At 41.3% G+C, this 27,761-nt stretch overlaps 1 protein-coding gene across 14 annotated transcripts in view; it reads left to right on the top strand.

Moving 5' to 3' along the window:
- Positions 1-27,761, top strand: part of NCOA3 (nuclear receptor coactivator 3) — a 178,752-nt gene that overhangs the window by 29,353 nt on the left and 121,638 nt on the right. The window contains exon 2 of one of the 14 annotated variants that reach the window (XM_061631372.1): positions 17,237-17,332. The exons of the other annotated variants lie outside the window; for them this stretch is intronic. The gene's annotated coding sequence lies outside the window, so the exon portion shown is untranslated. The remainder of the gene's footprint in view (positions 1-17,236; positions 17,333-27,761) is intronic. 14 annotated transcript variants of the gene reach the window in all.

Raw genomic sequence — 27,761 nt, 5'->3', positions numbered from 1 at the left:
TCCAGTGGGTGGCACCTAAATCCTTTCCTTTTGATGGAACAATTGGCCAAGGAGCAGTTGGAAAAAAATTTAGAGGAATATTTTCAGCTTAATGATATACCTGAGATGTCACCTGACCTCTTCTGGGTCTGATAAAAGCTGTGATGCAGGGTGCTTGCATTCAAGAAGGTTCTAAATTGAAAATTTATTTATTTATTTATTTATTTGATTTGATTTCTATACTGCCCGTAGCAAGCTCTCTGGGCGGTGTACAAACAATAAGATATATAATTACATTTCAGTTTTAAAACAATCCTTAAAAACACAATTAGACGAGCAGACAAAACACAACCAACTTAAATAATATCAAATACAAGATACAAATATTAAGATTTAAAATGATTTAAAATGATTTTAAAATGCCTGGGCAAAGAGGAAGGTTTTCACCTGGCGCCGAAAAGATAATAAAGTAGGCGCCAGGCGTACCTCGTCAGGAAGGGTGTTCCATAGTTCGGGGGCCGCTACAGGGAAACTGCCCATACCCAGTTACTGATTGATACTGCTGCTCTCGAAGCAGAGCATAAACAATCGGATAATGCTAAGATTTACTGCAGGTTGATTCGTAAACTTAGCAAATTGCAGACTGCTGAGATTCATAAGGTCCAGTGGTATATGTAAATAAAATGTATCACAAATTTGGGAATAAGAGCTCTAGTTTACTTGCCAGAGCCCTGCAGAAAAAAGCTAGCTAGAGCTTGAGTGGTACACATTTATTCATTTATTTATTTTATTATTTAATTTGTATCCCGCCATTCCTCCCAGCAGGAGCCCAGGGTGGCAAACAAAGTGCTAAAAACACTTTAAAACATCATAAAAACAGATCTTAAAATACATTAAAACAAAACAGCGTTAAAAACATTAAAAAAAAAACTTTAAAAAAGGGTTAAAAACATTACAGGCGGGCCCCGCTTATATGGCAGGTACCGTTCCGGACTACCGCCGTAAAGCGGAAATCACCGTAAAGCAAAACCCATTGAAAATAATGGGGCGTGTTGCGCGAAAATGATGCAAAAATGTTGCAAAAGCGTAAAAACAGCCTTAAAACAGGGAATTTCCCCTCATTGAAAGCTGCCGCATCAGCGGAACACTGGAATTCGGAACACCGGTAAACGGGGCCCTACTGTATTAAAAAATATATCAAGCAATTCTAACAGATGCAGACTGGGATAGGTCTCAACCTAAAAGGCTTGTTGAAACAGGAAAGTCTTCAAAAGGCGCCAAAAAGATAGCAGAGATGGTGCCTGCCTAAAATTCAAAGATTCATAAGAGATTCTAATGGAGAAATAAGAATATTTGCCGGGCTTTTGCTGACTATTACACCAAACTGTATTCAACAGGCTGTCCTGACCCCAATGCTACAAAGAGGTACAGTGGTGAGATTTCTTCTGAGTCAAGAACCAGTAACAGTAGAAGAAATTGACCTAGCTATAAAAAAGTTAAAAAATGGAAAAGCTCCAGGAGTGGATGGTCTAGAAGGAGAGTTCTGTGAATCCTTCAAAGGATTGTCATTACCTTATCTACAATAACTCTGTAATCATATCTTTTTAGTGGTGGTAAAATCGGCAGTGGGGGATATTAAAGGAGATCCAATGAGGGCCACATGTGGTCTGTAAGCCATGGATTGTCTTCATGTTGATATAAAGAAATATCAAGGAAATGAGAGGTATATGTGGGGTAGAGATCCATCAAAATGATCTTGCAAATGGAAATAAAATCATAAGCATTAGAGGCCTCAGGATGTTTTTGAATTTGACTAGCTTTGTGGTCTTAAGAGAGGCTTGATAAACAGCCTTCATTATCCAGTATTCAGGCTATTGTCTTGTCATCCGTAATGTTTGAAACTCTTGGACATCACAGGTAAAACCAAACTTATCACAGTTCTTTCCCACTAGTCTTCCATTTTCAGCTTCTTCCCTTCCCACCTGCTGAAACTCCAAGTATTGTCTCTAATATCATCTGAACCAACTCATGTGGCAGGATACACACTTGATCTTGTGTTCTGTTAGGGACAGGAAGAAGGTGATCTGAGGGTGGAGGGGTTCTTAGTGACTTCGTTGTCATGGACAGATCACCACCTGACAAGGTTTAGACTTTGTGCCCCCGGTAACCTTCGCAGGGGTGAAGGGCCAATTAAGATGGTCCGCCCCTGGAGACTCATGGATCTAGATGGTTTCCTAAATGCTCTGGGGGATATTCCCAGGCTGGCTGGCGATACTGCCGAAGCCCTGGTCAATCTCTGGAATACGGAGGTGACCCGGGCGGTAGACACTATTGCTCCAAAGTGCCCTCTCCCACCAGGGAAGGCCCATAATACACCTTGGTTTACTCAAACCTTGGGTCTGATGAAACGGCAGGGATGACAGCTAGAGCGACGATGAAGAAAAACTCACTCCGCTTCTGATCGAACACAGGCTAGAGCTCATTTTCAAGCCTATCATGTGGCAGTGATGGCAGCGAAGAAAGTGCACTTCTCTGCCACCATTGTGTCTGCTCAGTGTTGTCCGGCGATGCTTTTCCAGGTGGTTCGGTGTATTTTGGGCTCTGGCCCTACATTAGACTCTGAGCCCTCAGTTGCTCGCTGTGACATGTTTACGAGGCACTTTGCAGATAAAATTGCTCGCATTTGGACTAACTTGGACTCCTGATTAACTACAGTTGTGCCAGATGTCCCTGAAGCTTCCTCTGGTCATTTTTCTATGGATACTTTTCAGCTTGTAAACCCTGAGGATGTGGACAGGATTCTGGGAGAATCAAGGGCCACTACTTGTTCCCTTGACCCTTGCCCATCCTGGTTAATTAAATCTGCCAGAGGGGAAGTGGCTGACTGGTTGACACATTTAATTAACACCTCCCTAAGGGAAGGTTCTGTGCCAACATTGTTGAAGGAGGCTGTGATAAGACCTTTGTTAAAAAAGCCTTCTTTACACCCTGCGGATCACTGTTTGTTTTAGATGGAAGATGCTCAAATTCAGAGCACTCCAATATGAAAACTCCACATCAGATTCTATAATCTGAGAATATTTCTAATTTAATCTTCTGTCTAAAATTGTAGGTTTGATGGGAACATGTTTTCATGTGAGACTGCTTTCAGACAAGTAAATCCTTTTGTGATGGTACAATCATATGAGAAGATTGTAAGATTCCAGCCACTGAATGTTTGAATTGACTTCTTGAGATTGGCTAAGTAAATGTGGTCTGCAGACAGCAGAACTGTGATTCAGTTCATTAGGGCACTGTTCTAGTTTAAGCATTATTTCTATAACTGCCACAAATATATATATTTACACATATTTTGCTTTCAGAATAGTGAATCTATTAGTATCTTGTAATTTCTCAGTCTCTAAGTCGGAATCAATGTGAAGGCAGTACATTTACATTTAGGTAGAGATGGTGTGTGAGTGCTGAAAGGACAACTTTATTTATACATTTATACATACATAACATACCTTGCCATGTAAGTGTTTACATCAAAGTTAGAATATATGTAATGATCTAGTCCTATTGAAGTTGGTGGAATAAAGTCAGTTTATGTACAGGAACTCCTATTTAGTTTTTGAAAGCTCTTAGATGTTAAAACTTGCCTGTTGGGCCATGCTTCATTTCCCATACTGTTTTTATCTTATCTGATTTATGATAATTATACAAGAGCTATACAAGGCAATTAAAAAAATCTCTGGTGCTTTCCAGTACACTTTTGGGTGCAATCCTATGCTCACTTTCTCGAGAGTAATCCACATTAAACACAGATGGTCTTACTTCTGAGTAAACATATTTTCACCAGAATATATTGTACTCTTGCCTGTATCTTCCTTGATGCTCTTCACTGTATGGGATAATCCAAACTAGGAGGTCAGAGATAAAACAAACCTAGGCTGTTTTGTGATCATAGCAGTGTAGCTTGTTTCTGGAAGTATTTAGAGAGGAGTATCATTGAATCTTGGCATGGCAAAGTGGGGCATTTAGTGATATTAGAAAAGCTGACTCAGAAGGTCCAACTGCTTAAAGGACAAATTCAGCAAGACATATTTTATGCTATGTAATTATTGCATTTTCAGCAGAAAAAAAGTTCAGAAACGTTCCTTTTGCAGAATGGGTACCAGAGTATCTTTGCTCTGGTTCATGTATTGACAGTTTAATAGAGCATCTATATTAAAAGTGTGCGACTCAGTAGAAAGACAAGAACAAACATAGCTGCTGTTAGTCCCCCCACCATTTTATTTATTTGTTTATTTGATTGATTGAATGATTTATATCCCGCCCTTCCTCCCGGCAAACAGAAATGCTAAAAACACTTTAAAACATCATAAAAACAGACCTTAAAATACATTAACACAAAACAACGTTAAAAACATTTTTTTAAAAAAAGCTTTAAAAACATCTTTCAAAAAAGGGTTAAAAACATATTAAAAAAATGCATGTTAACAAGCAATTCTAACACAGATACAGACTGGGATAGGTCTCAATTTAAAAGGCTTGTTGAAAGAGGAAAATCTTCAAAAGGCACCGGAAAGATAGCAAAGATGGCGCCTGCCTAATATTTAAGGGGAGGGAATTCCACAGGGTAGGTGATTCACAAATGAGGATGAGGACTGGTTGGTGAGCGGTGAGGGGATTTTTGAGGAATCAATATGTTGCCATCATTGGGAGAGTTTTCCCGTGAGTGAGATGGAAATTTGCTGGACCACTGTGACTCCCCCTCTTTCTCCAATCAAAGTTAGTTAGTTGATTTATATCCTGCCCTTCCTTCCAGCAGGAGCCTAGAGCGGCAAAGTTGATGCTGCACTGAATACCCAGGTAGACAAAGCTGAGTTAGACTCTACCAACTCACCCACCCAGGTCTCAATAACACAGGCAGGTCAGCTCCCTCATCTGCAATCAGGTCACAGATGAGTGAGGTCTTATTATGAACTAACATGGCATTTAAAAGCAGCACTACCAAGTCAGAGGGCTCAGGAACCAGACCATCAGGTATCTGTAGTGTAGGACCAGTAGAGGAGACAGTTTGCAGCCATCTAGATCTTCCATACCTCCAACCCTCCTGTTTCAGTACACCAAATCATCTGTTAATTGTGATGTATAGGACGCTATCAACCTTCTCCCCTCTGCTGCCTCTACAAGGTCAAAGAGACCCCAGATATCGATACAGCCAAGTATCAAAGGTATAGCACCTCTCTTTGGGGAGAGAGAAAATCATTAAACTGTTTAAACCTTATAATGGGATGTGTTTTAAACAAATAGCCTCCAGAATGTTGTGCTGTTTTCTGAGAAGATTATAGTGTTCAGTGTTGTAATTTAGTGAACTGCCTATTTATAGAGAATCTAAATTCATCATTCTGGTTTGAGCAATCCAGATTGAGTTGAATTTTGTGCAAGTTTGTCTTTTGACTATAGATCTTGATTATGTTCTGGTATTTGATATTTCATTAATATCATAGAAGGGAAAAATCCAAATGATTTTTGTAGCAGCAGGAAATTGTAGTTCAAAGAGCAGAACATAGTGTTGCTTTTTTGCTTTCAAGCACTGCTTATACTTTGCAACCTCTCAATAATGCTTGGGATTTTTGGAAACATCCTGCCATTTTCTTTGCAGCAATCCTCTGAAACCATACGTAAGTATTGTCTTAAATGGCTGAAATATAATAATGTGTGATGTTGACAGCATTTTAAGTTGTAATGCCAAAATTGCTATGCCGAAACATGCTTCTTGAGCCTTTTGAAAGATTTAAGAATGGTCAATTTATTTATTAATTTTTTATCCCACCTTTCCTCCCAGAAGGAGCCCAGGGCAGAAAACAAAAATGCTAAAAACACTGTTAAAACATTTCAAAACAAAAGACTTTAAAATATATTAAAACAAAACATCTTTAAAACATTAAAACAGAACATCTTTTAAAAAAGAAACAGCTTTAAAAACTTTTGAAAAAGCAATTCCAACAGACATGGACTGGGATAAAGTCTCTATTTAAAAGGCTTGTTGTAAGAGGAAGATGTATGGGTGATCATAGTATTTGAAACATTTTTAATGTAAAGCGAAACCAGTTGATTGATTGCAGTATAAAAATTGTTTTTAAAAGGGCCATATTTCCTCAGAGGTGGAGACAAGGGGTCACAGGCTGGTGATGGATGAATCTGGAGCCAAAACAGTGGGCAGGTGATCCCTTTACTCTCTCTGCCACCCTCTCCCCCTCACTTTTGCGGAAGGGACTATAGCTCAGTGGTAGAGCATCTGCTTTGCATGCAGAAGGTCCCAGGTTCAATCCCTGGCATCTCCAGGTAGGGCTGGGAAGACCTCTGTCTGAAATCCTGGAGGGCCTCTGCCAGTCAACAGTACTGGGCTAGATGGGCTGAGGATCTGTCTCTGTATAAGGCAGGTCCCTCTGTTCCTCTACTTGCCACCTGAGAACCACATGAAATTAGGAGAAGGCCTGCATGGTTTCCACGTCTGGCACATAGATTTTACAGCCTTAATGGCTCTGTGTTAAAATTTCATTGCAGCTGTTTCTGTATGCAGGAGAAAACCAGCATACCAACTCAGAAGTTTCTTTCCCTTTCCTTTTTAGAACCTATTATGTAATTGTGTGCACTCAGGAGGACCTTTAGAATATTTTCCCTCCCTAGCTATCAGGCAGGGTCTGTGTTAGGCATTGCTGAACTTATCTTGGTATTAGCAACTGCCAACACCCACTCCCTTCCCCCAGCTTTAGTGTGCAGAGAAACCTACTTTGCTTGCAGCTGCAGTGCTAGACATCTTTCAGGAAGTGACCTTGGCTTGTATTAATCAAATTCAGAACACACAGAAAAGCTGCTTGGTAACATGCTGACTTGATATAAAATGTTAGAGCATCCATTTTCTTTTAAAATGAGGCCATGAGGGAAACAAGAGGAGTTCTTAAATAACATCTCCACTTAGAGGACTTTTCAGTATGTTGAAAGGGCTATACAGTGAAGTTACCTTCAGTGAGGATTATTAAAATATAATGCCTGAGTTAAAATTATTCACTGTTGCCTTTTAAAAGCAGTATGTGAGACAACAATTTGAATTTAAACATCTCATAGCATTTAACTAATAGTCAGTCTGTACAATTTCCTTTTGAAATGTTGATTGGCATCACATGCTAAGGACCATTGCATCTGAACAAGCAGCCAGGTGAATGCTTCCCAGAATGGTTGCTCTATGCAGGAACCTTCCCATGTGGATCCAGCAAGGATTTTTATACAATAGCCACAAATGCCTTTGCTCTTATGCAGCTATCCTAAGATTGTCATTGTTAGAATATGCACTGAGGCAGCACAACCATGAAAGATCCTACTATTTTATGTAGGGCATCTGCCTGCAGTAGTAGAATAATATGGGCAGTTGTGATATTGCTGTGGTGTTCTCTCTTTGGTGTAGGAATCTGCTTGTGGCACAGTTTTAGGGCTGGACCATTAAATATTCAGAAAAAACTTAATGGTCCAGTCCAAAACAAAATATCAGATGAGTTTTTCAGTCTCTTTAGCTTTCCTTATTCCATGAGTTATTAGGGAATTCATGAAAAAACACATATATTAAGGATGTCTTTGATTGTAGCATCGAATGGCCATGTTTGAACATCACAGTAAACCATAACTCATAAACCTACTTGGGCTGGGGAGAAACAAACCACAATCCCTGTTTAGCATTGCATCTGAATTGGGGCTTGTGGCTGGTTTTTTACCAACTCATGCACAGTAAACCATGGTTTATGGCTTACTCTGACATCTAAATATGGTCATAGTTAACATGTCTGATCCCCCTCCCCTTTAATAATCTTGTAGAATAATATTGGCTGCCTCTAATTCTGTGTACACTTACTCGGAAATCAGCTTCATTGAACACAGTGGCAGTATTAGACTGAGGCACAAAATTGGGTACAAGTAAAAACATATGAATTACTACTAAAATATGTATGAAAAATATAATTAAAATTTAATCTTTCCAACATACATAAAACATAAAAAGTTTCTGAAATGCAATAATTATTAACTCAACAACACAGCAGCAGTGTAGCACATGGCAAACCATGGTTTAGTGTTATGAGGATGAGCTTTGGAAACCTCAGTCTGGTGTGCCACTCACCTGTGGTGCAGCCACAAGGAGAAGTTCAGACACTTTCACTTCCCTTTTAGACTAGGTTCAGTTTGTTATGATGTCTGAACCCAGACAAACAGCAGTTAGTTTTAACTATAGTTAGTGAAAACAAACCAACTTCAAACCTTAGGGTTTTATCCATGCTGTCTGAGTGGAGTTTTGTTCATGTAGTGGAACTCTCCCTCCCTCTCCTCACCCTGTGCCACCTGTGTATGTGGAACAGCAGCATTTGATACAAACCACAATTTACAAAGCTGTTTTTCCCCTACCTAACTACAGCAAAGATTAATTACAGTTTGGATTAGAAGTAGCACTAAACTTATTCTGAAGAAGTAGCTTCTTCACAGCAGTAGCATACCTTTGCCAGAGGAGGAATGGGGGCGTACATGAGTGCAAATGAGGCCATATGGAGTTATTTCTGAATAACCAGGCACACAATGTTAAGTACAGTATTTTAAAACAACGCCACAACAAAAAAAGTAAATAAAAAGCAAGCTAAAAAAAGTAAATAAAACTAAGAAATGAAAGCAGTTAGAGTAAAATTCTGAAATGCCTAGGCAAACGGGAAATTCTTAATCTGGTGCCAGAAATATTACAATGTTAATGCCAGACAGGTCTCTTTAGGCAGAGCATTTCAAAGTCAGGGTGCCACCACAGAAAAGCCCCTTACTTTTGTAACTACATAACACACCTCTGTTAAAGAAGGTACTTGGAGAAGGGTATCTACAGAAGATCTTAAGACGTGGACAGGTTTTAAGGGAATTTTGCAAAAAGTATTGAAACTTCATCATATTTTCTATACCCATTCCATCTGTGATGCCACAACAGTGAAGATGCCTTCAGTGAAAAGTCAAAGGTTGCTTTATGTTTCACTTATATTATTAGTTTTATGCAATAGTTTAAAAGCAGGCCATGCTCCCCCTTCTTTTGTTTATTAAAAATATGCTCAAATGGTGGATTTGTTGTCTTCTTTGACAGGGGTTTCTCATTTTACCCTTGTTCTTTTCCATGTGGAATTTTCATTAATCAGGATGCTGGCTTTCGTTTCCATTATCTCTCTTTAATATTATCTGTGGATTTTATCTGCCTTCAGTAATTTAATTGCTATTGGTGTAGTATTTGGAGTCTTGGGGAATCCAGTTTTTGATGTTGCAAGTCAGACAGACAAAAAAGCTTTTCCCCACTCAACACTGTTGACAATGCCAAGCTACTTTAATAGCTTTTAAATATCTTTTTCTACATATCCAGGGTATCATGACATCCTACCAGTTTTTCTTGGTTTTCTGCCAGAACATCGCCCATGTGGCAAATGACTGGAAGCAACTGTTGAATATTTGGAAAGTTTGGCTATGTGTCATAGACTGACTCCATCCATTCCAGTGCAGGGGGTGTTATTGTTTTGACAAATATTTTAAACTTCTGGGAGTGGTGAGTGGGTGTTTTCTTCTGGAGCTTTTAGGTTTGGTCATGCTTTGTTTGTCCTGATATGCATACAGCACAGTTCTGCTTTTGAGAACAGGGCAACAAAATAGATATTGAACAGCAGAAGAATTTTAGCCCTACTGTTATCCAGGATGGAAATTGTGAGCATGGTGCTTCTGTGGTTCCATTCCTATGTTGATAACAACTTCCAGAAAGTGGTGTTGGAAGGCTATTGCTCTGCTCCATCATATTTATGCTATGATATTCTGCAGTGCTGTATGCAGTCTCCCATGCTGTTCAAGATATGTGTGAGGTAGTGGAAATGCTGAATCAGTGCTTGTAATTAGTAATAGACCAATGTTTCTTCCCTCAAAGTCCTGAAATATTGTTATTGGATGGTTTGTCTGGCCTGAGGGATGGTGGTCAACCAGGTCTTGATGGGGGTACAGCCCTTTTAAGGAACAAGTTTGCAGTTTGAATTACTCTTAGAGCTGGATCTTCAGTGCATAAGTGGTATCAGGCAATTTCACCAAATATGTCTGGTGACCAAAAGCAACCCCTCATGAACAGATATGGTTTGGGCACTGTTCCTTATGCTCTGGTTCTAGATTTGATTACTGCAATACTTTTTATATGAGACTGCCTTGGGAAACTCAGTTGGTTAAGAATACACTACTACTTGGCTGTTGAGTATGAATGGTTGAATGCTTTGCATCACATCAGTCCTTAAACAGTTTCATTGGCTACCAGTCTACTTCTAAGCCTAATTGAAAGTGCTGGGGCTTTGTTTAATAACCTCTATGGCTTGGGATGTGGGATTATATAAAAAACTCTGTGTTCATTTATTTTTATGTGTGTGCAACTTTTCATCAAGAAAGATCACAAAGCAGTTTCCCAAAATCCAACAACAAAATTATATAATACAATATAAAAAATACAATAAAAATCCTATAATACAAATTATAAAGCATACAGCCTTAAAATATAAAAATCCATAGATCAGAGCAGCTAAGTAGATTCATGATAAACTTGGGTGAATAAAAAAGTATTTTGTGGTGATGCAGTTTCACCAAGGATGTAGCTGTCTTTGTCACTAGAAGAAGTGTTCTCTCAGCTATCTAGGTCCCAAGTCATTCAGGGTGTAAACACCTTAAATTGGATCTGGTAACACATAGGCAGCCAGTACAGATTCCACAAAATGGGTGTTTGATGACTGCATCAAAGTGCCAGCCTGCATTCTAGCAGCAGTATTCTGCACTTGCTGAAATTTCCAGACAGTCTTCAAGGGCAGACCTATGTAGAGTACATTACAGTAGTTGAGAGGTTACCAAAGAATGCCAAACTGTGGCCAGAGTATCATAATCCAGAGTGAACCAGTCATAGCCAGGAAAACGTGCTTCTAGGAACAGACGCCACCTGGACCTCTAATGCCAAAGATGGATCAAGGAGCCTTGCCATACTATATACAGTAGGGCCCCGCTTCTCGGCACCCCACTTTTTGGTGTTCTGTTAATACGACGCCAGCGGCACGATCAGCTGGAGGGGGCCTGGAGCTCCCCGCACTCCAGCTGATTGTGCTGGAGGAGGGGAAGATTAGCTGTAGCGTGCTACAGCCGATCTTGTCCTCTTCTGGCACGATCAGACTCCCCTCGCTTGAGCGGATCGCACTGGAGGAGGGGAAGATCTGATCTTCTCCTCCTCTGGTGCAATCAGTGGGTTAGGTTCCAGACCACCACGCTACAGCTGATCCGCTTTTCGGCAGTTTCCGCTTTCTGGTGGGGGTCTGGAACCTAATCTGCCGTATGAGTGGGGCCCTACTGTACCTGTTCCTGCAGTAAAACTGTGACTCCATCCAGAACTGGATGAGTACCTAATTCCCGGCACAAGACCCACCCACCAGCAGTGCCCCCATCTTACCAGGATTCAGCTTTCATTTTATTGTCTCTCTTCCAGTACATTACCACCTCCAGGAACCAATTCAGCACCAGCATACTGATGACATCAAGTCCCAAACATCTTTATCGCTTTACTCAGTGGTTTCATATAAATTTTAAAAAGCATTGGGGACAAGATAGAACCATGTGGGACCCCACAGTTCAACTGCCATGGGACTAAGCAGAAGTCACCCAATACTACTGTCTGGAGGTGGCCCAGCAGCTAGGGGTAGAATCATTGTATCAGTGTGACCCAAACCTCAGTCTACAGAGCTACTCCAGGAGGATACTATGGTCAATGGGATAAAAACCACTGAGAGGTCCAGGAGAACCATCTGGGTCTCACTGCTCAGTCTCTCCTCTGAAACAAGTAATCAATCGGAGTGATCAAAGCCATCTCCGTGGCAGAACCAGGCCTGATAATTTGCTTCATCCAAGAACACTTGAAGTTTCATAGCTGCCACTCTCTCAGGAACTTTGTACCTGTTTCTGGCCATTGTGTGTGTGAGTGTGTAGCAGTGCCTGAAAGAGTGTACTTATGTAAGTTCTATCTGCAACTGGTGGATTCTGCGTACTCACACTGACAGATCCTACTGTTTGTATGGATATAGGCTGCTTCAGACATTACTCTAGTGTGAACAGAGGGTGGGGATGAGCAATTGTGATTTTGCTCTCCCCCCATTCTGCACATTCAGAGTAATGTCTGAACATCACTGATGCAAGAGCCCTGCTTGCATCCAGGGAAAGGGGGTGTTCAGGCTTTTTAATTTTCATTTATTTATATATTATTTGATTTATATCCCGCCCTTCCTCTCAGCAGGAGCCCAGGGCGGCAAACACAAGTTAAAGACACTCTAAAACATAATAAAAACAGACCGTAAAATACATTAAAACAAAAAAAGTTTAAAACATTTTTTTAAAAAAGCTTTAAAAACATATTGTTAAAAAAAACATATTAAAAAGCAATTCCAATACAGATGCAGACTGGGATAGGTCTCAACTTAAAAGGTTTGTTGAAAGAGTCTTCAAAAGGCGCCGAAAAGATAACAGAGATGGCACCTGCCTAATATTTAATGGGAGAGAATTCCACAGGGTAGGTGCCACCTCACTAAAGGTCCATTTCCTATATTGTGCAGAACGGACCTCCTGATAAGATGGTATCTGCAGGAGGCCCACCCGCAAAGCGCAGTGATCGACTGGGTATATAAGGGGTTAGACGGTCTTTCAGGTACCCTGGTCCCGAGCTGCATAGGGCTTTGTACACCAACACTAGAACCTTGAACTTCGCCCGGTAGGAGATAGGCAGCCAGTGCAATTATTTCAGCAGTGGGGTGACATGTTGGTGATACCCTGCCCCAGTGAGCAGTCTCGCCGCTGCATTTTGCACCAGCTGCAACTTCTGGACCAACCTCAAGGGCAGCCCCATATAGAATGTGTTACAGTAATCCAGCCTGGAGGTTACCGGTGCGTGGACAACTGTGGTCAGGCTTTTCTTAGCTGATACATAGCCCTTGGGGTAGAGATCACTTACCTACCTGATATGAAGGGTAGGTGGTGGTACCAAGCATGAAATTTTACACTTTGCAAACAAAACCCTGATGATGAATACAGTAATAGCTCGCATTAACGTACTCAATGCGACCAGAGCGAGTACGTAAACCGAAAATGTCCTTAAAGCGAAGCACTACCTTTTAAAACTTTTTTTACCTCTCCTTCATGTGGAGCCTCAAAGCCCCGCGCTAAAGCCTCTGCTGCTGCGCTGCCGCGCCTCCCAGCTGATTGTGATCGCGCCTCCCAGCTGATTTGCGGTACCGCGATCGTGTCTATTTCCACCCCCATGCGCTAAAGCCTCTGCTGCTGCGCTGCGTTTCTGGAGAAATACAGGCATATAGAGCATGTACGTTATAGCGAGGTGACGTTAAGTGAAGCGACGTTAAGCGGGGTATGCCTGTATGTCAGAAGGCACATACATTGTAACCAGTTTTTTAGACCTTGAGTCAGGGTGGGGGAACCTATCGATGGATCTATCTGGATCTATCTATCTGGTTCTATCTATCTGGTTCTTTTATAGTGCAGGAAAAATTGTATAAGAGTAGGTTGTGATCTTTAACGCAACTTCTTCCATTTGAGAAACGTAATGTATTCAACGTAGGCTAGGTTGTTTCTGTAAACAAGAGTACTTAAGCAATACAATCGCATACTAGTAGTACCTTACTGCACTGATATTGTTGAGACAATCTTTTTTGGCAGATGCTGCAAACTGTCCCCCCCCCCCAAAAAAAACCCTTCAACCTGGCAAACTTTTTTTGAAAAGCCAAAGGTTGTCTCACAATAGTTTACAGTTGTTTCAGTCTAAAGCCCCTGTCACTTGATATATAGTGATGGCAAAATATTGTCTTCTCAGAAAAAAAATGATTTGGCAGAAAAATACTTTTGAATGCACTGCAGGCCATTGTGTGGGAAGGGATAGAGCAATGGTTCCAATGAGGACTGCAGAGATTAAAAGATGCAGTTGTGCCCTATGTGTATGTTCCCAACTGTGTTAGGCTATGCAGAACAATTCTGATCAAATATAAATGTGCAGAGTAGTGGGATACATAGCTAAGGAAGGAAGGAACATCCATAGTAAAAGACAGGAAAAAAGAAATGGTGCTTCATCAGTGAGGATGGCAAAATGATAACAGATGACAAAGAAACAACAGAAGTGCTCAATTCCTACTTTGATTCAGTCTTCTCCCAAAAGAGGGTCTATGACCCTCCTGGCAAATGTGAAGTACAAGTTGAAGGGGCAGGATTGCAGCTTGAGATTGATAGGCAAATGGTTAAGGAATACCTAATCTCTTTGAACAAGTTGAAATCTCTAGGGCCTGATGAACTGCATCCTAGAGTAATGAAAGAACTGGTTGAAGAACTCTCAGAACCACTGTCCATGACTGGAGGAGAGCTAATGTCCCTATCTTCAAAAAGGGCAAAAAGGAGGAACCTGGGAACTTCATTAATTGACGATCACTCGTGGCTGAGTAAGATTATCTTCCAAGATAAGGTCTTTAACAGTGGGTCCGGTAAGTGACTGTGGAGGCCAATTCTGGATCCACTCAGCCTCCCACAGTGAGGACATAGGTTTCCAGATGGAAGATGGTCACTATGAGGATTTGTTTGACATGCCTTCTGCTTAGCTCGTTTGTCCCGTTCGCTCTGTATTTGTGCTTCTTCGAAGTCCATAGCACCTTTGATAATAGCCTACCTACATTTGGGATCTTCATGGGCCAAGACTTCCCAGTTCTCGATGCTCATGTTACATTTGTTTAGATGCGCTTTAAGAACATCTTTAAACCTCTTTTGCTGTCCACTGATATTCCATTAACTACAGGCCCGTCAGTCTGACATCAATCTCTGGGAAAATTCTGGAGCAGATTATAGGCAGTCTGTAAGCACCTTGAAAACAATGCAGTGATTACTAGAGGCCAACATGGATTTGTTTAGATGCGCTTTAAGAACATCTTTAAACCTCTTTTGCTGTCCACTGATATTCCATTAACTACAGGCCCGTCAGTCTGACATCAATCTCTGGGAAAATTCTGGAGCAGATTATAGGCAGTCTGTAAGCACCTTGAAAACAATGCAGTGATTACTAGAGGCCAACATGGATTTGTCAAGAACAAATCTTACCTCATTTTTTGATTGGGTAACCTCCCTGGTAGAATGTGGAACTTCTAGGGACATAATATATTTTGACTTCAGCAAAGCTTTTGACAACATGCCCCATGATACTCCGATCAGCAAGCTAGCTAAATGTTGGCTGGATGGAACAATTAGCAGGTGGATCCACAGTTGGCTACAGAATCGTACTCAAAGAGTGGTTATCTATAGTTCCTTCTTAAAGTGGGAGGAGGTAACGAGCAGGATACTGCAGGGCTCAGACCTGGACCTAGTACCCTTCAACCTACATTATTCTGTAGGTATAATCATGTATCAGCTGAAGAATGATTTTTATAGCAAGCAAATTCAGTGCCTGTGGCAGTCTGCCTCAGACTGAGAGAATGTGATAGCAGCTTGGTAGAACTTCAGAAGTAATTTGCATCTTATTGATAGTAGACTTACAAACACTCTAGATTTAAGATTTCCTAAAGTGCGTGAGGAAGGATATTGTAAGGGTGAATCAAGAATGTGTCTGTGTAGGAGCCAGATGATTTGGGAAGTGATGTGTGTGAGTGATTTTACAGAATATAAATGTGCGTGTCATGAGACTGTGTGTGTGAGAAAGAATTATAGGAACCTTAATTGTCTGTGGTGTTGTGATATGCAGGTGAGTGTGAGGGATAGACACTGTGTGCAAGTACAGTAGTTTAGAAGAACAAATGGGTAGAAGAGTGTTTACAGACTTGATGTGCATGGAAAAATCCCCATCTTAAGGGAAGGATGTCTGGGTAATTCATATTTCACAAAGGAACGACACAAATTTTATGGTTATCCTAGTGGAATTTAGAAAAAAAGCACGCAGCTCAGTTGATTCTTTAGAAAACATTTAAACAGCTGTAGAAGAGGCATTAGGAGTGACTGAAAGTTGCAAAGTAGTGAGCTAGTTTTTAGGTTTGACAAAGTTCTTTTTCAGGCTGAATGTTGAACAAAATAAGGGTGGAAAGGAGAGAAAATGTTTGCCATGCCCTTTATCAGCATGGCACTCTTAGATCTGAACACATTTAGAGTTGAAGAGGAGGGTAGAAACATTGATTGATTGATTGATTGATTATCTAGATTTGCTGACTGCCTTTCAACACAAGGGCAATTTACAGAATATCAGAAAATAAACAGTTACAAACTTAATTGTTTGTAACTAAATAAATGATGGAATACTTATTTCAGAGAACTGTTCCTGAGTTGGCTGTTAAATGCAAAAGCTGACTTACAGTGGGTACCGTACTAAGAATATGCTGCTGCCACAGTTAAATCTTACTTCCTCATAACCTGTTTGTTGGAAATTCTGCAAGTGAAAACTATAAATATCTTTTTTAATATGACGGAGTGTTTGTTATAAGCAAATACTTAGTAAGAAAACTGTCAAGCATATTTTCCACTGTACAGTTCCTCAGGAAACAGTAGCTGTAACTGGAGCTTTCAAAAAAGTTATCTTTCCTATGAAATCTGGTACTCAGTGAGTTAACTTTTCATTTGCAGCTGGAAGTTCTATGTACTGCTTTCTGATTGGTTGCTAAAAGGTGAAATTGAAATCACTCTGAACTTTTGACCCCATAGCAGTTCTTGTAACGCCTACCGCTTGCAGAGAAAGAGGGTGGGGTTTTTTGCCTTCTTTCCTGTATTTATTCTGTGTGATCGTGCAGCTCTGCATGCAATCTTTTGAGGGAGGTGGGGATGGAGGGAGAGGAAAAACATGTACAAGCAAGTAGCTTGCATGTTCAGTAACAGCAAAGTTGGCATTTCCCCCCTACTTAGCAACACCCACAATGAAAAAAAAGAATCATGCTGGCAAATAAGTAGGATTCTCCTCTTTTAATTTGTTGGATTCTTTTTCTGTGGAAACGTTATAAATGGATGCTGTGGTTGGAAGTTAAAAGCCAGACAATTCACTTCAGACGAACACTTGCATTAGGTTCCATTTGGCTTAGGAAATTGTATCTTTGAAATTCTGTAGAATCTGTTAATCTCTGCACTAAAAGTCAGCTGACATGCAGCTAACAAACAGAACATTTTTCTTGATTTGCTTCATTCACAGACATGATCTGGCTGCATTCTGTTTAATCCAATGAAGGGCTCAGTATTCGAGCATGTGCAAGCACAAGGTCCCAGCTTCACTCCTCTCTGCCTCCAGGTAGGGCTGGGAGAGACCTCTGTCTGAAACCCTCGAGAGCCACTGTTGGTCAGTGTAAATGATTCTGAGCTAGATGGACCAATGGCTGACTTGGTATAAGGCAGTTTGTTATGTTCCATACAATTAAAGCACATGACTTCATCCAAAAAATCCTGGGAACTGTAGTTGACCCATCAGAGCTACAGTTCCCAGCACCATTAACAAACTACACTTCCCAAGATTCTTTGGGGGAAGTCTTTTGCTGTGATTGTGTGTACATAGTTACAGGTGTAATTAGTCTTTATTTAATTTATTGTCACGTTAATTTGGGGGGGTGAGAAAGCAAAAAAATATTCCCACCGTGAACATCCATTAAATGGATGTGAACACAGTTGTCCTTTCATGCAACTCTAAATTTCTTTCACTGAAGCAAAAAGTGGTGGATTTGTGCCTAAAATCTATGTATTTGAGCCTGCAAAAAGGCATCCCAGTTGAATCAGCTTTACCATTCCAATCCTAAACATTTTTTTATATTAAGGAGCACTGTTTTCAACATAATTTGTTATCAAGTTTAGGATTGCATTCTTGATGCTGTCAATGTTTTAATGCTGCAGGTTTGCTTATTAACTAGTTTGTTGTATTAGTTCCGTGTGCGCATGACCTTGAGTTCAACTCCAGTGAAGTTTTACTCAGTAGACCCACTAAAATTAATGGACCTAAATTAGTCATGTAAATTCATTTAAATGGATCTAATTGGAGTAGGATTTCCTTTGGATACAACTCCTTATTTGTAAACTTATATATATATTGATTTTCATAATAAAGATTTGAAACATCTCTATCAAATTACAACTATTGTCATAGAGGAAAATAGTCTGGATTCACATGTTAGATGTACATGATTATACAATTCTGTTATTTAAAAATAGTTAAAATTTCTAGAAATGTTGAAGCTATTTTTTCAAAGGTTTTTTATTTTGAAAAAATGAATTTTGAGGAAAATGGAAAATATGCAATTCTTATTTTTTAGAGCTCTTTACAGATAAAAAGTCATCTTACTTTAGGAAAATAATATATTTTATGGATAATTTGGTTTACCCATAACATTCTCATGTTTGGTAAAAGTACAGATTATTCAGATAATTACAAATTGATTTTTTAAAATTTTCTAAATTTTTGTTACAAATGGACCTGCATGGAGCCTAGCATCTTTCTGGCTTTGCCAATTTATCAGGAGCAGGAACAAACAATAAAAATAGAAGAAGCCATCAACATTATATTTACTTATTTATTAAGAACTTAAGAAGAGCCTGCTGGATGAGACCAATAACCTATTTTGTTCAGCATGATGTTCTCACAGTGGCCAACCAGATGCATATGGGAAGCCTGCAAGTAGGACCTAAGTATAAGATCACTCTCCCCTCGTGCGGTTTTCAGTAACTGGTATTCACATACTGCCTCCAACCATGGAGGTATAGCGTAACCATCATGGCTAGTAGCCACTGATAGCTTATCCTCCCTGTATTTGTCTAATCCTCTTTTAAAGCTGTCCAAGTTGGTGGCCATCACTGCTTCCTGTGGAAGCGAATTCCGTAGTCTAACTATGCACTGTACAGGGGTGTAGACTTTCCAATTTCTGGGGGGAGATAGGGGAGGCAAACCTAGGAAAAAGTGAGTGCAGGCCAGTGGTTATAGTGGTAGCTCAGCGGTCTCCCGCTGTGTCCTGTCTTTGTAATTCGCTTTTCGGATTACAGCTACTGCTGCTACTACTGCTGCTAATTAGTCACTTGCCACCCAAAAGTCTCCTAGCAACTTACAACATGACTGAAAGCCAAAATAATATATCAGATATAAAACAAAAATAATATGAAATGCAGTGCATGAAATGAAACAATAACCACCCCCAAAAAGCCACAGAAAACATGGCAGCATACTGATACAACATCATCATCTTAGTCTATCAGATGCCTGAGGAAAAAGGATAAGTCTTTACCTGTTGCCTAAAGTATGTCAGTGAAGGCACCTGCCAGACCGCACAGGGGAGCAGATTCCACAGATAGGGAGCCACAACTGAAGAAGCCCTCTCCCTTGTCACTACCCTCCAAGACTCTCTCAGAGGGGGACATGGAGAAGGGACTCAGAGTAAGACCTATGGGTCTAGGTATGTTCATATTGGGAGAAACGTTCCAAAAGATAGTGGGGTCCTCAGTTGTAAAGACCCTTATAGGTCAAAACCAGCGCTTTGAATTGGGCTTGGCAGTGTACAGGCAGCTGGTGTAACTGGAACAGAATTGGTGTTTTATGTTCTGTTTTCCTTGAACCTGTCAACAGTCAGGCAGGCGCATTCTGCACTAATTGAAGCTTCTGAACCATTTTCAAAGGCAGCCCCACATAAAGCATATCGCAATAATTCGGCGTCGTCATTACTAGAGCATAATTACTGAAGCCAGGTTATCCCTGTCCAGAGAGGATCACAGATAGGATGGTCACTTTAAGATCTGCAAATGTACATGCATGTATATAGGACAAATTGGATGGCCTGTATGCAAGAGAACAAATGGACACAAAATTGGCATTGAGAAAGATAACACAGAAAAGCCTGTAGAGAAACATTTTATTTTTTCTGGCCATTCAGAAGTGTTGTTTCTCTTTCATTCAGAAGGGTGATTTAGCAATATTAAATTGACTAAATTATAGCATCAGCATGGTTGTATTCTCTGATTCAGTGTTTGCTGTGCACTAACTCAGTTTCTAAGCAATGTACAGAGTTCAAAGTAGAGGCAATCTTTTCACTTCAGATTCTTACCCAAGTAAGTTTCCTATAAGTGAGTGCAAGCACATATAGGGGTAATTCCTAACAACTGTAGAATGCATCGTGACAGCCCCCATAGCCATGCTATAAAAGCCATCAGGATTTTATATGTCTTGTTTTTCTAGCACACTGCTTAAAAACTCTACCTTAAAAACACAGACATTCAAAACAAACTACCAATAAAATCTGATAGTTGCGTTTCTTGGGGCATGACTGCAATCCTGTGCATAGTAACCTGGGAGTAACCAACTTTGAACTTAGTGGTGCTTATTTCTGCTGTGTAGGTTCATCTTGTAAAATGGATTTGGCTTTAGCAAATGATCTTCAGACAGCTAAAATACTCAGCATTAACAGTCCATCAGATCTTCATTTCCCATAAGGCTTCCAGAGAAGTATCCCAAAGCCATGGCACAGAGAGCAGGCAAACCGCTCTGTGTCTCCAGTTCCCTTCTTCTACTAGAGTGAAAGACACAAGGCTCTCCTTGGCTGCAGGATGGGGAAGGGCCACCCTCGTTCCCATAACAACACATCTGCCCTTGAACAGGTCCATACAGTCAGCCAGAACTATTCATTGGACAAAGGAAACTGGTCTGTCCTGTTTAGCAGGTCTTTCCATTGCTGACTGTATCTCCTACAGGCACACAATTATAAACTGGAAGGGGACTCACAGATATAATCCAAACCCATCCCCGCAAACCTATAACACAATATAATCAATTTCCTCGCCATTCAGTTACAGATCTTAAAGCCATTAAGCTCAGGAAGACAAGGGCTTAACTTCAAAACAATCTCCAGAGGCGTATGACTCCAGTTAAACTATAAAAAGAATCTGAAATGGGTTGCAGACACTAAAATAAATATTTAATAACCATGAAGTAAACTAAGCACAACTAATAACAAAGCACTCTTCTACCTTATGAGGCACATGCCTGTTTAAAATCAGTTCTCTTGGAGTAGGTACACCAGATGTGTTTCTACTTTTTGGTCGTCTTCCGTGTCCAACTAAATAATCTATCAACTAAATACATTTGAATAATAGTGGGTAATACCTCAGATGGTACACAGTTCTCTTAAAATGACAATATATGTGGTGGTAATGGCACTCACCCAAAGGCTTTAATACAGAAGTTCTTAACTAGAACATTAATCGGGCTTGTTCGAATAAGGAGTCTATCAACCTTGCACAAAAAATGCATAACAATCTTACATCAATCTTAATTTCAGAAGTTCCAGAGAGATCTTCAGGACCATCCAGAGAACAAAAGTTGACAGCAGGAAGAAGCATAGCAGGAACATATACTTAGAAAATTTGTCTTCAGTGATTCAGAGAGTAGAAGGAACAAGCTTGCACATTGTCTATTTTGTTGATAGATTTTATTAAGTTGTCCACTGAAGTCCAAAAGGCTGAAATGCGTCTGGCCTACCTACTCCTGGGGAGCACTCACTTTAAACAGGCACACACCTCATAAAGGTATAGGAGTGCTTTGTTATTGGAAGGAAGCAAGTGGACTGTCTTCAAGTCGATCCCAACTTATGGCTACCCTATAAAGGTGTCCATGGTAAGCGGTATTCAGTGGGGGTTTACCATTGCCTCCCTCTGAGGCTAGTCCTCCCCAGCTGGTTAGGGCCTGCTCAGCTTGCCACAGCTGCACAAGCCAGCCCCTTCCTTGTCCGCAACTGCCAGCTGGAGGGTAACTGGGCTCCTTGGGACTATGCAGCTTGCCCACGGCTGCACAGTGAGCCACCTCACTGGGAGGGAGATCTTTAGCTGGCCCTTGACACCCAGGAGACTCGAGCGGGGATTTGAACTCACAGACTCTGGACTCCCAGCCAGGCTCTCTTCCCCACTGTGCTATACCAGCTGCTACACTTTGTTATTAGTTGTGTTTATTTTACTTAATGGTTATTAAACATTGTAGAGTCTGCAACCCATCTTGGATTATTTTTCCTTGACTCTGTTCTTTCCCATATGGTGTTTTGTAAAGGAAAATCAAACTTTTTTGTGTTTTTGTTTAGACTAAAAAGAATAACAAAAAAGATTGTTTCTTTGTTTGTTGTAAAATATATTGTTATTTAAAACTCAGAAGGCTCTGGCCTACAAAAGCTCAGCCCATAATAAAAACAGTTGCCAAAGCCCCACAGCATGGGAACTGAGAGACACTCCCCTACCTGTGACAAAATGGTTATTGTCCTTGTGTAGAATATTTTATTTATATTTAATATTGTGGAGGCTCTTGACTTCGCTAGTTCAGTATTTTTTTTATAATTTGCAGTCTGCTGGGCCCATCTGAGGCCTTGCAGTCTATTGCTCCAAACAAAGTAGGTGGAGCCAGGGTTAAAGTCTCTGCCACCTTGTGAGGGCCATAGGCCATTTTAGGCAGGGTATAAATTCTTCATAGACAAACACACCACTAAACAAAGCACCAAACAATCATGTAAGTTGTAGTATGATACAACAGAGAGATGGGGCAGTCCTGTGCTGTAGCTGCTGTTGTAAATGGGTCCATTATGTGAGCCTGTCAATACTGCTTGGTATTGGCTGCCGGGTGAGAGGACTGAGCCCCTCAGCCCCCCCCTCCCTGAAGTTTACACCTATGGCACTTTATGAAGAATTACTTAATGTCTTATATTTGTTCCCAAAGGAGCCTAAGGTGGCAAACACACAAGCAATAAAAATCTTTTAAATAGTAAAACGCAGAAAATTATTATGTCTCCTCCAGTACTTCATAGTGTCAAGCCACACATAAAGCACTCATTTCCATAGAACTGAGAGAAAGAGGGGGCAAGGGGGATCAAGTCTCAATTACTACTACATGAAAGTTAATCAGTCTCATTTGCTCTACCACTATCAGTTTCTGCTTCTTTGTGTTGATATGTACTTTCTCTCACTCCCTGTCCTTTGAGGCCTAGTCACAAAGACAGAAAAGATCCATCAAATATGCCAACAAGAGGAAGCCCACAAGCAAAGAAGGCACTGAATCGTCCCGTGTTTTATGTCAATGGCAGTGCTTCCTAGAGGTAGAAATGCATTTTGCTCTTGTATTTGACAGTTGTACTGTGTTTCCAACACAGGATTTGCTTGTACTCTGTGTGCAAGAATTGTAATGATCTGATATTTATTTTTTAAATTTGTTAGTCACTTTTCTTCACAAAGGTGAACCCAAATTGACTAACAGTCAATATAAACATTTACACCAGTATAAAAACTTAAACAAAAAGTTAAAAACACATAAATATAATAACAGTGGAACAACCCACCCCCTAAAAGATGCTACATCACGAGTCCTCCATAATTAGAAGCCGAATGCCTGGAAGAAGATAAATGTTTTTGCCTATAACAAAGGTGCCAAGTGTGCCTCCCCAGGAAGAGCATTCCGTGAGCAGGAATCACCACTGAGAAGGCCTACTCTCATTTTGTTTCCTCCACACCTCCCTCAGCGAGGGCACATGAAGAAGGGCCTCAGATATGAATGCAGGGTCCAGGTTGGTTCATGTGAGGAGAAGTAGTCCTTGAGGTATTGGGGTCCTGAGCCATATAAGGCTTTATAGGTCAAAACCAGCACTTTGAATCAAGCCTGGAAGCTAATTGGTAGCCAATGTAGTTGTGCCAGAGTTAGTGTTATGTGCTCAGACCTTCTTGCCCAAGTGAACAATCTGGCTGCTGAATTCTGCACTGGCTGCAGTTTCTTAAATGTCTTCCTAAGTTTCTTCAAAGGCAGCCCCATGTATAATTCATTGCAGTAATCTAGCTTAGAGGCTACCAGGGTGTTGAGAACAGAAGTCAGGCTATCCCTGTCCGGATAGGGTTGTAACTGGGCCACTAGCTGAAGCTGATGGAAGTCAGTCCTCGCTACTGAGACCACTTGAGCCTCAATCACAGTAATGGATCCAGGAGTATGCACCTGCCCCTTCAGAGGGAGTGTTACCCTATCAACAGCAAGCCATAGCACTTCCGCTGGTCTAGGGAACCACCCACTAACAGTGTGTCAGTCTTGTCTGGATTAAGTTTCAGTTTATTGGCTGTCATTTCTTATATTACTGAGGCAAGGCATCGGTCAAGCACATGCACTGCCACACCTGGAGATGTAAAGGAGAGACAGTTGTGTGTCGTCAGCATGTTGCTGACAACATACTCCAAATCTCTCGAAGACCCTGATCAGTAGTTTCATATAGATGTCAAATAGCATGGGAGATAAAATCAAACCCTGCAGAACTCCACACTGAAGACAACACTGGGCCAAATAATATTCCCCAAGGACCACTCTCTGAGAGTGACCATCCAAGTAGAATTGGAACCACTGCAAAGCAGTGCCATCCACCCCCACCTCGGACAGCCACTCCAGAAGAATACCATGGTTGATGGTATTGAAAGTAATGGAGAGATCAAGAAGGTTTAATAGGGATACACTCTCCCTATCTCTCCCCCAACATAAGTCATCATGCAGGGTGACCAAGGCAGTGTAAACCTTGATTAAAATGGTTCTAGAAAATCAGTTTCATCCTATACTGAACCCCCCCCATTTTTTCTTGGCCTCCACTTCTCTAGTTAAACATTGAAATCAAGCAGGCATATATATGTGTGCCCCACCCATAAATTGAGATGTTTTGCTTAGTATTCTAATAATGTAATTGGCATGTTAAACATTTTAGGCATTTTTAATGTTTTCCCCTTTCCTCTTGACCCAAAGAAAATACAGAGAAGTGAGTTGGAGTCCTGTGTGTTAGCTTCAGACATAAGATCTAGAAAGGGCTTGTTGTGTGAAATAATCCCAATGGAGTATTAGTATGTCAGAGTGTATTTTAAAAAAAAAATAGTTTAATTACCTTGTATCCTTAATATCTTTAATACGTTTAAAAGAAGTGTAGTACATGTACGCCTTATGGGTTCAAATTGCTATTTTTTTATGGCTGTGGTTTTTTTTGCTACAGTTTGATCTAGAAACTGAAGAGGTAGAATCCCTGTATATGGCCTTGCCTGCAGCATTGAAAGAACAATGAATTTAATATGATTAATAGCAAATTCCCTCCCCCCTCTTGTATGCAGTTCTCCTTGAAACAGTAAAAGCAAAATGCATTCATAATGATATTCTGTGGCTTCTGTTCTAATCAGTGTTTATTATTTGATTTATATCCCGCCCTTTCTCTCAGCAGGAGCCGAGGGTGGCAAACAAAAGCACAAAAAACACTTTAAAACATCATAAAAACAGACTATAAAATGCATTAAAACAAAACATCTTTAAATAATTTTTTTTAAAAGCTTTCAAGACATCTTTAAAAAAGGTCAAAAATATACTTAAAAAAAGATTTAAAAACATATTAAAAAGCAATTCCAACACAAATGCAAACTGGGATAAGGTCTCAACTTAAAAGGCTTGTTGAAAGGGGAAGGTCTTCAATAGGTGCCAAAAAGATAACAGAGATGGTGCCTGTCTAATATTTAAGGGGAGGGAATTCCACAGGGTAGGTGCTGCCACACTAAAGGTCCGTTTCCTATGTTGTGTGGAATGGACCTCCTGAGAAGATGGTATCTGCAGGAGGCTCTCACCTGCAAAGCGCATTGGTCGACTGGGTATATAAGGGATAAGACAGTCTTTCAGGTATCCTGGTCCCAAGCTGTATAGGGCTTTTTGTACACCAAAACTAGAACTTGGCCCGGTAGCAAATGGGCAGCCAGTGCAGTTCTTTCAGCAGCAGGGTGACATGTTGATGATTCCCTGCCTCAGTGAGCAGTCTCACCACCGCATTTTGCACCAGCTGCAGCTTCCAGACCAACCTCAAGGGCACCCCAACATAGAGCGCATTATAGTAATCGAGCCTAGAGGTTACCAGTATGTGGACAACAGTGGTCAGGCTATCCTGGTCCAGAAACAGCCACAGCTGTCTTACCAGCCAAAGCTGGTAAAAGACACTCCTAGTCACTGAGGTCACCTGGGCCTCCAATGACAAAGGTGGATCCAGGAGTACCCCCAGACTATGGACCTGCTCTTTCAGAGGGAGTACAACCCCATCCAAAGCAGGCAGCTGAACAATTATCTGAACTTGGGAAGCACCAATGCATAGCACCTCCATCTTGCTAGGATTGAGAGTCGGTTTATTGGCCTTCATCCAGCCCACCACCGAGTTCAGGCAGCGGTCCAGGGCTTGCACGGCCGCTCCTGATTGAGATGCCACAGAGAAATAGAGCTGGGTATCATCATGCTGATACCTCGCCCCAAATCTCCTGATGATCACTCCCAAGCACTTCAAATAGATGTTAAGCAGCATGTGGGACAAGATGGTACCCTGCAGCACCCCACTGCACAACTGCCAGGGGGCCAAACGACAATCACCCAATGCTATTCTCTGAGAGCGACCTTGGAGATAGGATCGGACCCACCATTGGGTGCCTCCAATACCCATCTCACCAAGTCAGCCCAGAAGGATACCATGGTCAATGGTATCAAAAGCTGCTGAGAGATCAGGTAAGAGTAACAGGGTTGCACTCCCCCTGTCCTCCCGATAAAGGTCATCCATCAGAGCAACCAAGGTTGATTCAGTCCCATAACCAGGCCTGAACCCAGACTGGAATGGGTCAAGATAATCTGTTTTATCCAAGAGTACTTGCAATTGCTGCTCCACAACTTTCTCAATCACCTTCCTTAAGAAGGGGGTATTTGTGACCGGTTGGTAATTGTCACAGACCCATGGGTCCAGGGTGGGCTTTTTCAGGAGTGGTCGGATCACCGCCTCTTTCAGGACTGCTGGAACCACTCCCTCCTGCAGTGATGCATTGACCACACCCTGGATCCACTTGGTCAAACCCCTTCAGCAAGGGTGAAGAGGACATGTTACTGGCCACATCATCGCAAGCACCTTGTCTACATCATCAGGCTGCATCAACTGAAACCATTCCCAAGAAGTTGCAGCAGATGTTGCACTGGACACCTCATTGGGGACTACAGTAGATGTGGATGGGGCATTAAGACTGCTATGGAGGCGAGCAACTTTACCTTCAAAGTGCCTTGCAAACAATTTACAGTGGGCCTCTGAAGGGTCTAAAACTCCATTTCCTGGAGTTGATGTCAACAGACTTCTGACAATATGGAAAAGCTCCACTGGATGGCTACTTGAGGATACGATGGTGATAGAGGAATGGGCCTTCTTCACAGCCCTCACCACCACACAGTAGGCACAGTTATGATGTTTTACTCGTGCCCGATCAGCCTCACAGCACGTCTTTCGCCACTTGCACTCTAGCCATCATCCAGCCTATTTCATTGCCCTTAACTCACTGCTGTACCAAGGTACAAACCGGGCTCCACAGTACTGGAGAGGGTGCTTGGGGGCAACCGTGTCAAGAGCCTGACGCACCTCACTGTTCCATAGTGTGACAAGGGCTTCAACAGGGTCAACTGCTCTATCTACTGGGAACACCCCCAGGGCATTCAGGAATCCAGTGGATTCCATTAGCCTCTGGGGGTGGACCATCTTAATCTGTCCACCATCCCTGCAGGGGAGGATCAGAGCCATAAGCTAAACTTCACCAGGAAGTGGTCTGACCACGACAATCGGGTCACATCCACTCCCCTATCTCCAGGCCACCCTTCCTCCATCTGGAGCAAAAACCAAGTCGAGGGTGTGCCCTGCCCTATGCATTGG

The sequence above is a fragment of the Rhineura floridana genome, chromosome 6, assembly GCF_030035675.1.
Source record: "Rhineura floridana isolate rRhiFlo1 chromosome 6, rRhiFlo1.hap2, whole genome shotgun sequence".
Lineage (NCBI taxonomy): Eukaryota > Metazoa > Chordata > Lepidosauria > Squamata > Rhineuridae > Rhineura > Rhineura floridana.
This window is presented reverse-complemented; position numbering and strand designations above follow the sequence as displayed.